The sequence below is a fragment of the Triticum aestivum genome, chromosome 3D (assembly GCF_018294505.1).
Source record: "Triticum aestivum cultivar Chinese Spring chromosome 3D, IWGSC CS RefSeq v2.1, whole genome shotgun sequence".
NCBI classification, from domain to species: Eukaryota; Viridiplantae; Streptophyta; class Magnoliopsida; order Poales; family Poaceae; genus Triticum; species Triticum aestivum.
Window position 1 is genome coordinate 58,825,824 of NC_057802.1, and position 15,147 is coordinate 58,840,970.

Below are 15,147 nucleotides of genomic sequence, written 5' to 3' on the forward strand. Positions count from 1 at the left end.
CTAGTGGAATAATGACAAAGGACATATTGATGAGTATTTTTTTTCTTAATTTTTATATGAATTGTTTAAATCCAAATTGCTAATGAGTTTTTCAACTTGACAACTGAGCTATACAAACGAATTATACAAGCAGAGGGACCCAAAAGGCAAGTCTTTTGGCTTGTTCCCTTGTTCGGCTTTCCTCTACAACAATGAGAGGTGGAGACATGAACAACATTCCAACCGAAGAAGAATGCCAAATCTTTATCGGCTACACAAATCCACAACAATGATGATACAAGTTGAGGTTGATGGACTCGCTAATCCTAATCCCAACTTGACCCCGACCATCAATGCGTAGAGGCCATCGGAAGGAGAGGTGAGAAAGAGAAACAAAAGAATGGAGGAGATACCGTTGTGTTCAGTACTGCAGTGGAAGGTATCATAACAAGCAAAAACAAGTTGGGGGAGAGAAAAAACACGAGAAGGAAACAAGTTGGTTGGAGGTAAAGGCAACAGAGGAGTGCAAGGCGGCAATCGAAGAAGAGAAGTTGAGAATCCTTGCAGACGAAGCGCATATGAAGAAAATGGAGCAAGAATACAAGATAATATTCATGAGCCTTGTTGGATTTGATGCGGCCCAACTCGAGTATCTTGAGTTGATGAAGGCACAAATTATAGCATCAAAGATGGTACGGTGCGTGTGTGAGTGGGCATGGTAGCGTGGATGGCAATGATAGTTGGAATGGTAATGGTGAGTGAGGAGTGATGCTCTACATTTCATCTTCGTTGATCTTCATGTGTGCTTACTTCAAATGATTTGGACCATTTATTATGTTTACTTTGAATCATTTGGAGGATTTTTGTGTGTTTGAGTTTGAACTTTTCTTTAAATTTGAATTTCATAAATTGTAGATTCGAATTATTATGTTGATATAATAGACATGCATATGCAATTTGTATGCAAGTTTAAAAAGAAATACGAAAAAACAGATTCTTGAGGAAAAACTATTTAGGTTTTGAGAAAACACCCCACCTACAAATTCCCTAAATTATTTGAATTACCCCGGTAACCAGTATTGAGGAAACTTTTTTTGACTCTCTCGAAGATGCTCTCACCAAGTTGCATATCAGACGGCAAAAAGGAAAATGGTACGACGTCATTCGCCGGCCGGTTGTTGTCAGCGGAATCAGAGAGAACATGTTGAGTAACAATTATTTAAAAGAGGCCAGGAGTACACTCTGGAAAAACAACATGAACTGCCAACAGCCGAAACGTAGCATCGCGAGAGCTCGATTCGGATCCCAACCACTTGCCGTTGGAACGGAGCTTGGTTTTGCCTGGCCACGATCACGATTCTCGGGCGATGCCAGGGATCGATTTATTATAATTAACATATGACTAGGAGAGGCGAGTCTTCTTAATCACGGCCGGTACTGCTGCTGCTGGAGCAGAAAGTTTTGGTTTGCAAGTAAGGTGGATGGCCTGGTCACTGACAGGGCTGTGTTTGGTGCAGTTCGAGTGGCCCGTCTTTTTCATGGCGATTTCTTGTTTATGGAGGAAAGGGTGGAATATAAATGATAGGGGCCATGTTTTAGCTGGTTATATATAAGAGCTAGTTGCCGTTCAAGTGTGCTAATTGGAAATGACATGAGGTTACGTGAGAGCTGGTTTGTTGGAGACCCATATGCTGCATGAATTATTGGAAGCAACCACGGCTAGTGGCTCTGCTCGTTTCCTTGATGCTCACATTAGCGGATGATTTGCTGGAGTTCATATACCTGCGTCCTGCTAACATCTCGTCCGCCATGTCATAATCATCTACGCTATCGCGTAATATTCAGTCCAAGTCATGACTTTTTTTACCTCTAGAAAGGAGGTTAATATCCTGGCCTCTGCATCAATGCGATGCACACAACTATTGGATTGGTATACCTGGATATCTTCACTTGATTCATGGAGTTGGCCGTGATCATGTGCTAGTGTTCCTGTACACCCCCCCTTGTATCGTAGAACATATATATAATTAATGTACGCGGTAGGTGTGTACACATGTTCTTTCTCAGTATTGCTGTGTTGACAATGTTTGTACATAGTCATGCATGCTAGTTTGGGCAACGTAAGAGCAGACACACATGGAACCCACTAAGCCATTATTCAGTCTGGCAGCAGAGTAGAACTCACAAGCAACCTTCACATTCACATCAGTAAACGGACGAAAAGCACGTTTACTTTGAGCAACTTCAGGTGGGGGGGGGGGGGGGGGGGGGGGCACAGCTGGACTGCAGGGGACGTACCACCATGCACGGCCCAACAACTATGGCAAAAATAATAATAGTACTACCAATTCACCATCTACATCACTAATAATATCACCATGCTAACCCACACCATCAATGCATAAATGATGATTAATTAAGCCGATCATTAATAGACCAAAACAGATTTACTCAGTAAGCAAGGGTCGATAGATGGACAATAATAATATCACCATGCTAACCCACACCATACAAAAGGAAAGGAGGTGACCAGACACCTCCATGGCTGATGGCTACATCTACAGGAAGCTTGCCTCAGCAAGTTTCGTGCCAACTACCAAGGATGTTGACACCAAGCAGCGCTCATCCGAAAAAACGTCTGTTTATATGTTGGAGGTTAACGACATCGACTGACCCATGTGTCTCACATATGTTGGAAGCTAACGCCATCAACTGATCCGTGTGTCTCACGTGCTACGATGCATTTGGACCCATCAACTGAAAGCCGTAAGTTAAATGTTAAATTTGAAATCCAGAACCGAGTATCCAATACATAAAAAATCCAGTTCCGAAGCAATTACACATAATAGAAAAAGTGACAAGACGGAGATATTCGGATACACATGATATTTTGAAGAACCATAGTTTTGAAATTAAAGAGTATTTCACAAATCTGGTGTTCATAGCAGGCATTATAGGTTTTTGACTTTGATTTTTTTGTAGGAGTTTCTACAGCCGGACTTGGCAAATACGACCCTAGGCACGCCCATGAACAGTCTCGGACGACCCCTCATATGGGTTGCCGGACAACCACACACCTCAACTATAAATCCTCAAATTCATGCAAATCCATGCACGTCCGTGAATATCGCACGTAGTAAACATTTATTGGTAGCAAAAATACATAGTTTGAACATAAATTTTGTTTTATGTGTAGAATTCAAACATTAACTCTTTGGTTTTCAATTGTGGGTCCACATATGTTCGACCAGATCACTGAGTAGTTACGTGTGCACCTGATGATCTCGAAGTTTCTGATGCATCTGCACAAAATTGATAAGCTCATTTGCATCTTGTTGTTTCGGGATCTCGACTTATTCTCTAGGCTTGTTAAAATCATGGGTTTGGGCTGCACCATCACTCTCGTCCTCGACAATAATATTATGCAAAATGACACAACATGTCACCAACTTTTACAAAGTCTCTGATTTCCGAATCATTGTAGCTCCACGAACAATTTTCCAACAAGCTTTAAGCACTTTGCCCACTCCACATCCTTCCTAGGTGCTTCTTGCATTGATGTGGAGTGGCATTGTTTGTTCCCTTGGGGCCCAGATATGGTCTTCACAAACGCCAACCACTGAGGATAGATGCCATCAGTAAGGTAGTACTCCATATTGTAGTTGCGGTTATTGACAGTGTAATTGCACGGCGACGATTCAGCATTACAAAGTCTCTTGAACAAGGGAGATCCTGAAGCACATTCATGTCGTTGCGAGAACCAGGCATTCAAAGAAAGCATGTTGAATGCACAAGTCATGTGATGCCGCTGCTTCCAGTATGATGGTGGCTTCTTAGGTGTGACCTTGGTACATCCTATGGAAACCTTTAGGGCAGTTCTTTCTCATTGCCAATGCATGCAATCAATTGAACCGAGCACACCTCAAAAACCTCTTGTCTCTACAATAGCCATCAATCTTTTCGTGTCCTACACATTTGGTTCTCTCACATACTCTTCTCCAAACACCTCCATCACAACCGGGAAAACTTCACAGTGGTCTTTAGTCATGTGCTCTCCCCCATCCGGACCATCTCACCAATGACATCGATAGCGGTACCAAGTGCAAGCACCCTCATAGCAGCCATGCATTTCTTCTTAGCAAAGAACGAGAGTTGTCCTTCGATCCAAACATCGAAACACTCAAAGTTTCAAACATGCAAACTTAACATAGTTTGACTACAAACTTGCAAACTTAAAATTAAAGGACACTACAGACAACTACTCCTCGTCACTAAGACTGTCCCTATCAATGTCATCATCATCCTCGTTGGATTGAACCTTGTTGTCCGACACGACCTTGATCACCCTTGACGAGGGACCATGCTCGTCCTCCTTCACCGCCTTGTTGTGCTATGCTCAGGACTCGCACCCCGCATGTGGGGTGCGGATGTTCCACGGTGAACCTCGCCATAGCCGCATCGTCTCTCTCACGGGTGTTGACATCGTCCGACTTGACCTTGATCACCCATGATGAGGGGCCAACCTTGTCCTCCTTCTTCACCTCCTTCTCCATCGCCTCGTTGCCCTATGCTCAGAACTCGTACTCCTCATGTACGAGGTGCATTCCACGGCGAACATCGACATATATAGTCACATCATCGCTCTCACAGATGTTGACCTAGTCAAGGACGATACGGGTTTCCCTCTTCTCCTTGCTGGAGACAACGTTCACTTTGGAAGCGATGAACTCCGCCACCTCCCAGGATTCTACTTCTGGAAAATTCATCTTATGTGTCGGTTGGCTGAGTCGCAAACACGTGATGTCCATCGCGCGCGGGGCGAGCTCTGCCATGTCAGGCGTCCCGAGCCAATGTTACTCGACGGCGTAGAGGCCGGACTTTTATGCATTTCTTTTAGAAGGTTCCTGCAGCAAAACACGGGGCATTATCTAGTTCCCCCAAAGTTGGGGGGGGGGGGGGTTAAAACTTTTCCATGTAACCCTTACCCTAAAACTCAACTCCTCGAACGAGGTCCACCCCCACATGAAAGTCTGTCTACATATTATTGTTCCTTCTTCCATCCACGTGACCAACAATGAATTTTGCCAATAGAATGATGTCCTGAGCTAACTAGAGACTACGGTAGATGATCTGTAAAAATAGTGTGATAGACACTCGCCACATATGACGTACGCGTGCGAGGAATGATCCGAGAAAGTCAACGAAATTCGTCCATGGGCCACATTTTTGGGCACTTCTTTGTCTGGATGTGTTCTTCTCTTCTTGGTTCTCCTAGTGGCATGATGGTGTGGTCTGTTAGACTGTATAATACGTAGCCTTTGTACATGACTTATATTTTGTATTGTACACCCTGGTGTATCTCTTTATATATGAGATAGGCACACCCGTGTTAGGGCGTCGAGCAGTTTCCCAATTACCACGTTTTACATGGTATCAGATTAGGTCGGTCTCATGTCTTCCGCTGCCGCCGCCTTTGTTCCGATCTCGGGCACCGCCACCGCTGCCCCGCCATCTATTGCCCTCCAGTCGCCCTTCCTGGTGTCTGGTCCGCTGGCCTGGGCCTACTCCGGGTCGGCCGTTGTAGCCCCGACCTCGATCGCGGTGGCGCCTCAGTCTGCGCTGCCTTCGCCCATCGCCCCGCTACGCCGGTGCCTACCGACGCTAATCCAGTGGCCCCCTACGGGGCACCTCTCTCTGCACATCCGCCGCCATCGTCCTATGGTGGGGCGCCGCCGTCGCTGCCTACGGGGCGCTGCCGCCGCCCTATGGGGCGCACCCGCCACTGCCCTACGGGGAGCACTTGCCGCAGCCCTACGGGGCTCCTCCGCCGCCCTACGGGGCTCCTCCGCCGCCCTACGGGGCTCCTCCGCCGCCCTATGGGGCACACCCGCCGCCGCCCTATGGGCGCACCCACCGCCGGAGCCGGGATACGGAGCCTATCCGCCACCATCGGAGACGGAGGTCTCTTTGCTTGTTCCCGTTGGTGCGGCGCCTCCGGGGTTTTACCCTCCTGCATATGGGGCGCCGCCCCGCCGCCAATGCCCTCTGTCCTTGGGGATCAGGCCGCGGCCCCGTCGCTGTTTGATACATCTCCATCGTATCTATAATTTTTGATTGTTCCATGCCAATATTATACAATTTTCACATATTTTAGGCAACACTTTATATGATTTATTGGACTAACATATTGATTCAGTGCCCAGTGCCAATTCCTGTTTGTTGCATATTTTTGTTTTGCAGAATATCCATATCAAACAAAGTCCAAACGCGATAAAAATGGAGAATTATTTTGGAATATATGTGATTTTTGGGAGGTGGAATCAACGCAAACGGAGGCCAATGCCTCCACGAGACACCAGGGTGCAACCCAGCCCCCAGGCGCATGGTGGTGGGTGGTGGCCACCTCATAAGGCGGTTGCTGCTCTACTTCGGGCGCAAGGAAGCTTATATCCGGAAAAAAATCATGTTAGAATCTCAGCGTAATCGGAGTTACGGATCTCAGAGACATCCAGATGACTTGGAGTACACGTCAGGGAAGCCACGAGGCGGCCACAAGGACGGAGGGCGTGCCCGGGGGGTAGGGCACGCCCCCCCACCCTTGTGGGCCCCTCGTGACTCCACCGACCTATCTCTTCCGCCTATGTATTCTCAAATATTCCAAAACCAATCAGGAGAGCCACGAAAACACTTTTCCACCGCCACAACCTTCTGTACCCGTGAGATCCCATCTAGGGGCCTTTTCCGACGTCCTGCTGGAGGGGGATTCGATCAAGGAGGGCTTCTACATCAACACCATTGCCCTTCTGATGAAGCGTGAGTAGTTTACCATGGACCTACAGGTCCATAGCTAGTAGCTAGATGGCTTCTTCTCTCTCTTTGATTCTCAATACCATGTTCTCCTCGATGTTCTTGGAGATCTATTCGATGTAATACTCTTTTTGCGGTGTGTTTGCCGAGATCCAATGAATTGTGGATTTATGATCAGCTTATCTATGAATATTATTTGAATCTCCTCTTAATTCTTATATGCATGATTTGATATCTTTGCAAGTCTCTTCGAACTATCGATTTGGTTTGGCCAACTAGATTGGTTTTTCTTGCAATGGGAGAACTACTTAGCTTTGGGTTCAATCTTGCGGTGTCCTTTCCCAGTGAAAATAGGGGCAGCAAGGCATGTATTGTATTGTTTCCATCGAGGATAAGGAGATGGGGTTTACATCACATTGCTTGAGTTTATTCCTCTACATCATGTCATCTTACTTAATGCGTTACTCTGTTCTTCATGAACTTAATACTCTAGATGCAGGCATGAGTCGGTCGATGTGTGGAGTAATAGTAGTAGATACAGGCAGGAGTCGGTCTACTTGATACGTACGTGATGCCTATATTCATGATCATTGCCTTAGATATCGTCATAACTTTGCGCTTTTCTATCAATTGCTCGGTAGTAATTTGTTCACCCACCATAATATTTTCTATCTTGAGAGAAGCCTCTAGTGAAACCTATGGCCCCGGGTCTACTTTCCATCATATAAGTTTCTGATCTACAATTTTAGTTTCCTATTTACTTCCTTTGCAATCTTTTACTTTCCGTTCCATAAACCAAAAATACCAAAAATATTACTTTACCGCTTATCCATCTCTATCAGATCTCACTTTGCAAATAACCGTGAAGGGATTGACAACCCCTTTATCGCGTTGGGTGCAAGTTGGTGTTTGTTTGTGCAGGTATTCGGTGACTTGTGCATTGTCTCCTACTGGATTGATACCTTGGTTCTCAAAACTGAGGGGAATACTTACTCTACTTTGCTGCATCACCCTTTCCTCTTCAAGGGAAAAACCAACGCAAGCTCAAGAAGTAGCAGGAAGAATTTCTGGCGCCGTTGCCCGGCAGATCTACGCCAAGTCAAGACATACCAAGTCCCATCATAAACTCTCATCCCTTGCATTACATTATTCTCCATTCGCCTCTCGTTTTCCTCTCCCCCACTTCTAAAATGATTTTCGAAAAGATTTGCCTTTTCTTCGCCCCTCTTCCGTTCGCCTTCTTCATTTGCCTTTTGTGTGCTCGTGTGTTGGGTTGCTTGTGTGTCACGATGACTCAAGAGAATACCAAACCGCGTGACTTTTCCAACACCAATAACAATGATTTTATTAGTACTGCGATTGCTCCCGCTACTAATGCAGAATCTTGTGAAATTAATGCTGCTTTGTTGAATCTTGTTATGAAAGATCAATTTTTCGGCCTTCCTAGTGAAGATGCCGCATCCCATCTAAACAATTTCGTTGATTTGTGTGATATGCAAAAGAAAAAAGATGTGGATAATGATATTGTTAAATTAAAGTTATTTCCGTTCTCACTTCGAGATCGTGCTAAAACTTGGTTTTCATCTTTGCCTAAAAATAGTATCAATTCATGGAATAAGTGTAAAGATGCTTTTATTTCCAAGTATTTCCTCCCGCTAAGATCATCTCCCTTAGGAATGATATTATGAATTTTAAGCAACTTGATCATGAACATGTTGCACAATCTTGGGAGAGGATGAAATTAATGATACGAAATTGCCCTACGCATGGTTTGAATCTCTGGATGATTATACAAAAAATTTATGCCAAATTGAATTTTGCTTCTAAAAAATCTTTAGACTCATCCGCGGGAGGTACTTTTATGGAAATTACTTTAGGAGAAGCTACAAAACTCCTAGATAATAATATGGTTAATTATTCTCAATGGCATACCAAAAGATCTTCCACTAGTAAAAAAGTGCATGCGATTGAAGAGATTAATGTTTTGAGTGGGAAGATGGATGAGCTTATGAAATTATTTGCTAGCAAGAGTGCTCCTATTGATCAAAATGATATGCCTTTGTCTACTTTGCTTGAGAATAATAATGAATCTATGGATGTGAATTTTGTTTGTAGGAACAATTTTGGTAATAACGCGTATAGAGGTAATTTTAATCCTAGGCCGTTCCCTAGTAATTCCTCTAATAATTATGGTAATTCCTACAACAATTATTATGGAAATTATAATAAGATGCCCTCTGAATTTGAGAGTAGTGTTAAATAATTTATGATTTTGCAAAAGAAGTTCAATGCTTTGATTGAAGAAAAATTGCTTAAGATTGATGATTTGGCTAGAAACGTGGATATAATTTCTCTTGATGTTGATTCTTTGAAACTTAAATCTATTCCACCCAAGCATGATATCAATGAGTCTCTCAAAGCTATGAGAATTTCCATTGATGAGTGCATGGAAAGAACCGCTAAGATGCGTGCTAGAAAAGATTGGTTTATAAAAGCGTGTTCTTCTAGCTTCCGTGAAAATAATGATGAAGATCTTAAAGTGATTGATGTGACTCCTATTGAATCTTTGTTTTCCAATATAAATCTTGATAAGGATGGGACTGGAGATGAGTCAACTTTAGTAAGAAGGCGTCCCAATGATTCGGAGTTTTTAGATCTTGATGCAAAAATTGATAAAAGTGGGATTGGAGAGGGTCAAAACTTTAGGTGATGAACCCACTCTTTTGGATTTCAAGGAATTTAATTATGATAATTGTTCTTTAAAAGTTTGTATCTCCTTGTTGCAATCCATGTTGAATTCTCCTTATGCTTATAATCAAAACAAAGCTTTTACTAAACATGTCGTTGATGCTATGATGCAATCCTTTGAAGAAAAGCTTGAATCGGAAGTTTCTATCCCTAGAAAACTTTATGATGAGTGGGAACCTACTATTAAGATTAAGATTAAAGATTGTGAGCGCCATGCTTTGTGTGATTTGGGTGCTAGTGTTTCCACGATTCCAAAAACTCTTTGTGATGTGCTAGGTTTCCGTGAATTTGATGATTGTTCCTTAAATTTGCAACTTGCGGATTCCACTATTAAGAAACCTATGGTAAGGATTAATGATGTTCTTGTTATTGCAAATAGGAACTATGTGCCTGTAGATTTCATTTCTTGATATAGATTGCAATCCTACATGTCCTATTATTCTTGGTAGACATGTCCTTAGAACGATTGGTGCAATTATTGATATGAAAGAAGGAAACATTAGATTTCAATTTCTGTCAAGGAAAGGCATGGAACACTTTCCAAGAAAGAAATTAAATTGCCTTATGAATCTATTATGATAGCCACTTGTGGATTGCATGCCAAGATGATAATATCTAGATCTATTCATGTTTTATGCCTAGCTAAGGGCATTAAACAACAACGCTTGTTGGGAGGCAACCCAATTTTATATTTTGTTTTTACTTTTTAGGTTCTGTTTTGCATTAAATAATTCATCTAGCCTCTGGTTAGATGTGGTTTTGTGTTTTAATTAGTGTTTGTGCCAAGTAAGACCTTTGGGATAGCTTACGGTGATAGTTGATTTGATCTTGCTGAAAAACAGAAACTTTTGCGCCCATTCCCAGAATTTTCAAAAATCACAGAAGCGTGATAAAATTCTATTTTTTTACACATGATTGATAAACAAATTGCCCCTGTTTACCTACTTTTTCATAATTGTTGGAGTTACAGAAGTATTCGAACTATTCAGATTGCTACAGACCGTTCTGTTTTTGACAGATTCTGTTTTCTATGTGTTGTTTGCTTATTTTGATGAATCTATGGATCGTATCGGGGGGTATGAACCATGAAAAATTTGGAATACAGTAGATATTACACCAATATAAATAAAGAATGAGTTCACAACAGTACCAAAAGTGGTGATTTATTTTCTTATACTAACAGAGCTTATGAGATTTTCTGTTGAGTTTTGTGTTGTGAAGTTTTCAAATTTTGGATAAGGATTTGATGGACTATAGAATAAGGAGTGGAAAGAGTCTAAGCTTGGGGATGCCCAAGGCACCCCAAGGTAATATTCAAGGACAACCAAGAGCCTAAGCTTGGGGATGCCCCGGAAGGCATCCCCTCTTTCTGAAGGAAATATGCCCTAGAGGCAATAATAAAGTATTATATATTTCCTTATATCATGATAAATGTTTATTATTCATGCTAGAATTGTATTAACCGGAAACATAATACATGTGTGAATACATAGACAAACAAGAGTGTCACTAGTATGCCTCTACTTGACTAGCTCGTTAATCAAAGATGGTTATGTTTCCTAGCCATAGACATGAGTTGTCATTTGATTAACGGGATCACCTCATTAGGAGAATGACGTGATTGACTTGACCCATTCTGTTAGCTTAGCACTCGATCGTTTAGTATGTTGCTATTGCTTTCTTCATGACTTATACATGTTTCTATGACTATGAGATTATGCAACTCCCGTTTACCGGAGGAACACTTTGTGTGCTACCAAACGTCACAACGTAAATGGGTGATTATAAAGGTGCTCTACAGGTGTCTCCAAAGGTACTTGTTGGGTTGGCGTATTTTGAGATTAGGATTTGTCACTCGAATTGTCGGAGAGGTATCTCTGGGCCCACTCGGTAATGCACATCACTATAAGCCTTGCAAGCATTGTGACTAATGAGTTAGTTGCGGGATGATGTGTTACGGAACGAGTAAAGAGACTTGCCGGTAACGAGATTGAACTAGGTATCGAGATACCGACGATCAAATCTCGGGCAAGTAACATACCGGTGACAAAGGGAACAACGTATGTTGTTATGCGGTCTGACCGATAAAGATCTTTGTAGAATATGTGGGAGCCAATATGGGCATCCAGGTCCCGCTATTGGTTATTGACCGGAGACGTGTCTCGGTCATGTCTACATAGTTCTCGAACCCGTAGGGTCCGCACGCTTAACGTTACGATGATAGTTTTATTGAGTTTTGATGTACCGAAGGAGTTCGGAGTCCCGGATGAGATCAGGGATATGACGAGGAGTCTCGAAATGGTCGAGACGTAAAGATCGATATATTGGATGACTATATTCGGACTTCGGAAAGGTTCCGAGTGATTCGGGTATTTTTCGGAGTACCGGAGAGTTACGGGAATTCGTATTGGGCCTTAATGAGCCATACGGGAAAGGAGAGAAAGGCCTCAAAAGGTGGCCGCACCCCTCCCCATGGTCTGGTCCGAATTGGACTAGGGAAGGGGGGCGCACCCTTCCTTCTTTCTCCTCCCCCCTTCCCTTCTCCTACTCCCACAAGGAAAGGAGGAGTCCTACTCCCGGTGGGAGTAGGACTCCCCCCTATGGCGCGCCTCTCCCCTTGGCCGGCTGCCTCCCCCTTGCTCCTTTATATACGGGGGCAGGGGGGCACCCCAGAGACATAACAATTGATCCTTGAGATCTCTTAGCCGTGTGCGGTGCCCCCCTCCACCATATTACACCTCGATAATACCGTTGCGGAGCTTAGGCGAAGCCCTGCGTCGGTGGAACATCATCATTGTCACCACGCCGTCATGCTGATGAAACTCTCCCTCAACACTCGGCTGGATCGGAGTTCGAGGGACGTCATCGAGCTGAACGTGTGTAGAACTCGGAGGTGCCGTACGTTCGGTACTTGATCGGTCGGATCGTGAAGACGTACGACTACATCAACCGCGTTGTGATAACGCTTCCGCTGTCGGTCTACGAGGGTACGTGGACAACACTCTCCCCTCTCGTTGCTATGCATCACCATGATCTTGCGTGTGCGTAGGAAATTTTTTGAAATTACTACGTTCCCCAACAGTGGCATCCGAGCCTGGTTTTATGCGTTGATGCTATGCACGAGTAGAACACAAGTGAGTTGTGGGCGATATAAGTCATACTGCTTACCAGCATGTCATACTTTGGTTCAGTGGTATTGTGAGATGAAGCGGCCCAGACCGACATTACGCGTACGCTTACGTGAGACTGGTTTCACCGTTGCGAGCACTCGTTGCTTAAAGGTGACCGGCGGGTGTCTGTCTCTCTCACTTTAGTTGAACCGAGTGTGGCTACGCCCGGTCCCTGCGAAGGTTAAAACAGCACCAACTTGACAAACTATCGTTGTGGTTTTGATGCGTAGGTAAGAACGGTTCTTGCTAAGCCCGTAGCAGCCACGTAAAATATGCAACAACAAAGTAGAGGACGTCTAACTTGTTTTTGCAGGGCATGTTGTGATGTGATATGGTCAAGACATGATGTGAAATAATGTGTTGTATGAGATGATCATGTTTTGTAACCGAGTTATCGGCAACTGGCAGGAGCCATATGGTTGTCGCTTTATTGTATGCAATGCAATCGCCCTGTAATGCTTTACTTTATCACTAAGCGGTAGCGATAGTCGTAGAAGCATAAGATTGGCGAGACGACAATGATGCTACGATGGAGATCAAGGTGTCGCGCCGGTGACGATGGTGATCATGACGGTGCTTCGGAGATGGAGATCACAAGCACAAGATGATGATGGCCATATCATATCACTTATATTGATTGCATGTGATGTTAATCCTTTATGCATCTTATCTTGCTTTGTTTGACGGTAGCATTATAAGATGATCCTTCACTAAATTATCAAAGTATAAGTGTTCTCCCTGAGTATGCACCGTTGCGAAAGTTCTTCGTGCTGAGACACCACGTGATGATCGGGTGTGATAGGCTCTACGTTCAAATACAACGGGTGCAAAACAGTTGCACACACGGAATACTCAGGTTAAACTTGACGAGCCTAGCATATAACAGATATGGCCTCGGAACACGGAAACCGAAAGGTCGAGCGTGAATCATATAGTAGATATGATCAACATAGTGATGTTCACCGTTGAAACTACTCCATCTCACGTGATGATCGGACATGGTTTAGTTGATATGGATCACGTGATCACTTAGAGGATTAGAGGGATGTCTATCTAAGTGGGAGTTCTTAAGTAATATGATTAATTGAACTTAAATTTATCATGAACTTAGTCCTGATAGTATTTTGCAAATTATGTTGTAGATCAATAGCTCGCGTTTGTTGCTTCCGTGTGTTTATTTTTGATATGTTCCTAGAGAAAAATTATGTTGAAAGATGTTAGTAGCAATGATGCGGATTGGATCCGTGATCTGAGGATTATCCTCATTGCTGCACAGAAGAATTATGTCCTTAATGCACCGCTAGGTGACAGACCTATTGCAGGAGCAGATGCAGACGTTATGAACGTTTGGCTAGCTCAATATGATGACTACTTGATAGTTTAGTGCACCATGCTTAACGGCTTAGAATCGGGACTTCAAAGACGTTTTGAACGTCATGGACCATATGGGATGTTCCAAGAGTTGAAGTTAATATTTCAAGCAAATACCCGAGTTGAGAGATATGAAGTCTCCAACAAGTTCTATAGCTAAAAGATGGAGGAGAATAGCTCAAGCAGTGAGCATGTGCTCAGATTGTCTGGGTACTACAATCGCTTGAATCAAGTGGGAGTTAATCTTCCAGATGAAATAGTGATTGACAGAATTCTCTAGTCACCATCACCAAGTTAGTAGAACTTCGTGATGAACTATAGTATGTAAGGGATGACGAAAGTAATTCCCGAGCTCTTCGCGATGCTGAAATCGATGAAGGTAGAAATCAAGAAAGAGCATCAAGTGTTGATGGTTAACAAGACCACTAGTTTCAAGAAAAGGGCAAAGGGATAGAAGGGGAACTTCAAAAAGAACGGCAAGCAAGTTGCTACTCAAGTGAAGAAGCCCAAGTCTGTACCTAAGCCTGAGACTAAGTGCTTCTACTGCAAAGGGACTGGTCACTGGAAGCGGAACTGCCCCAAGTATTTGGTGGATAAGAAGGATGGCAAAGTGAACAAAGGTATATTGGATATACATGTTATTGATGTGTACTTACTAATGTTTATAGCAACCCCTCAGTATTTGATACTGGTTCAGTTGCTAAAGAGCAGTAACTCGAAACGGGAGTTGCATGAACATAAACTAGTTAAAGATGAAGTGACGATGTGTATTGGAAGTAGTTCCAAGATTGATATGATCATCATCGCACACTCTCTATACTTTCGGGATTAGTGTTGAAACTAAATAAGTGTTATTTGGTGTTTGCGTTGAGCATGAATATGATTTGATCATGTTTATTGCAAGACGGTTGTTCATTTAAAGTTAGAGAACAATTGTTGTTCTGTTTACATGAATAAAAACCTTCTATGGTCATACACACCAACGAAAATGGTTTGTTGGATCTCGATCGTAGTGATACACATAATCATAATATTGAAGCCAAAAGATGCAAAGTTAATAATGATAGTGCAA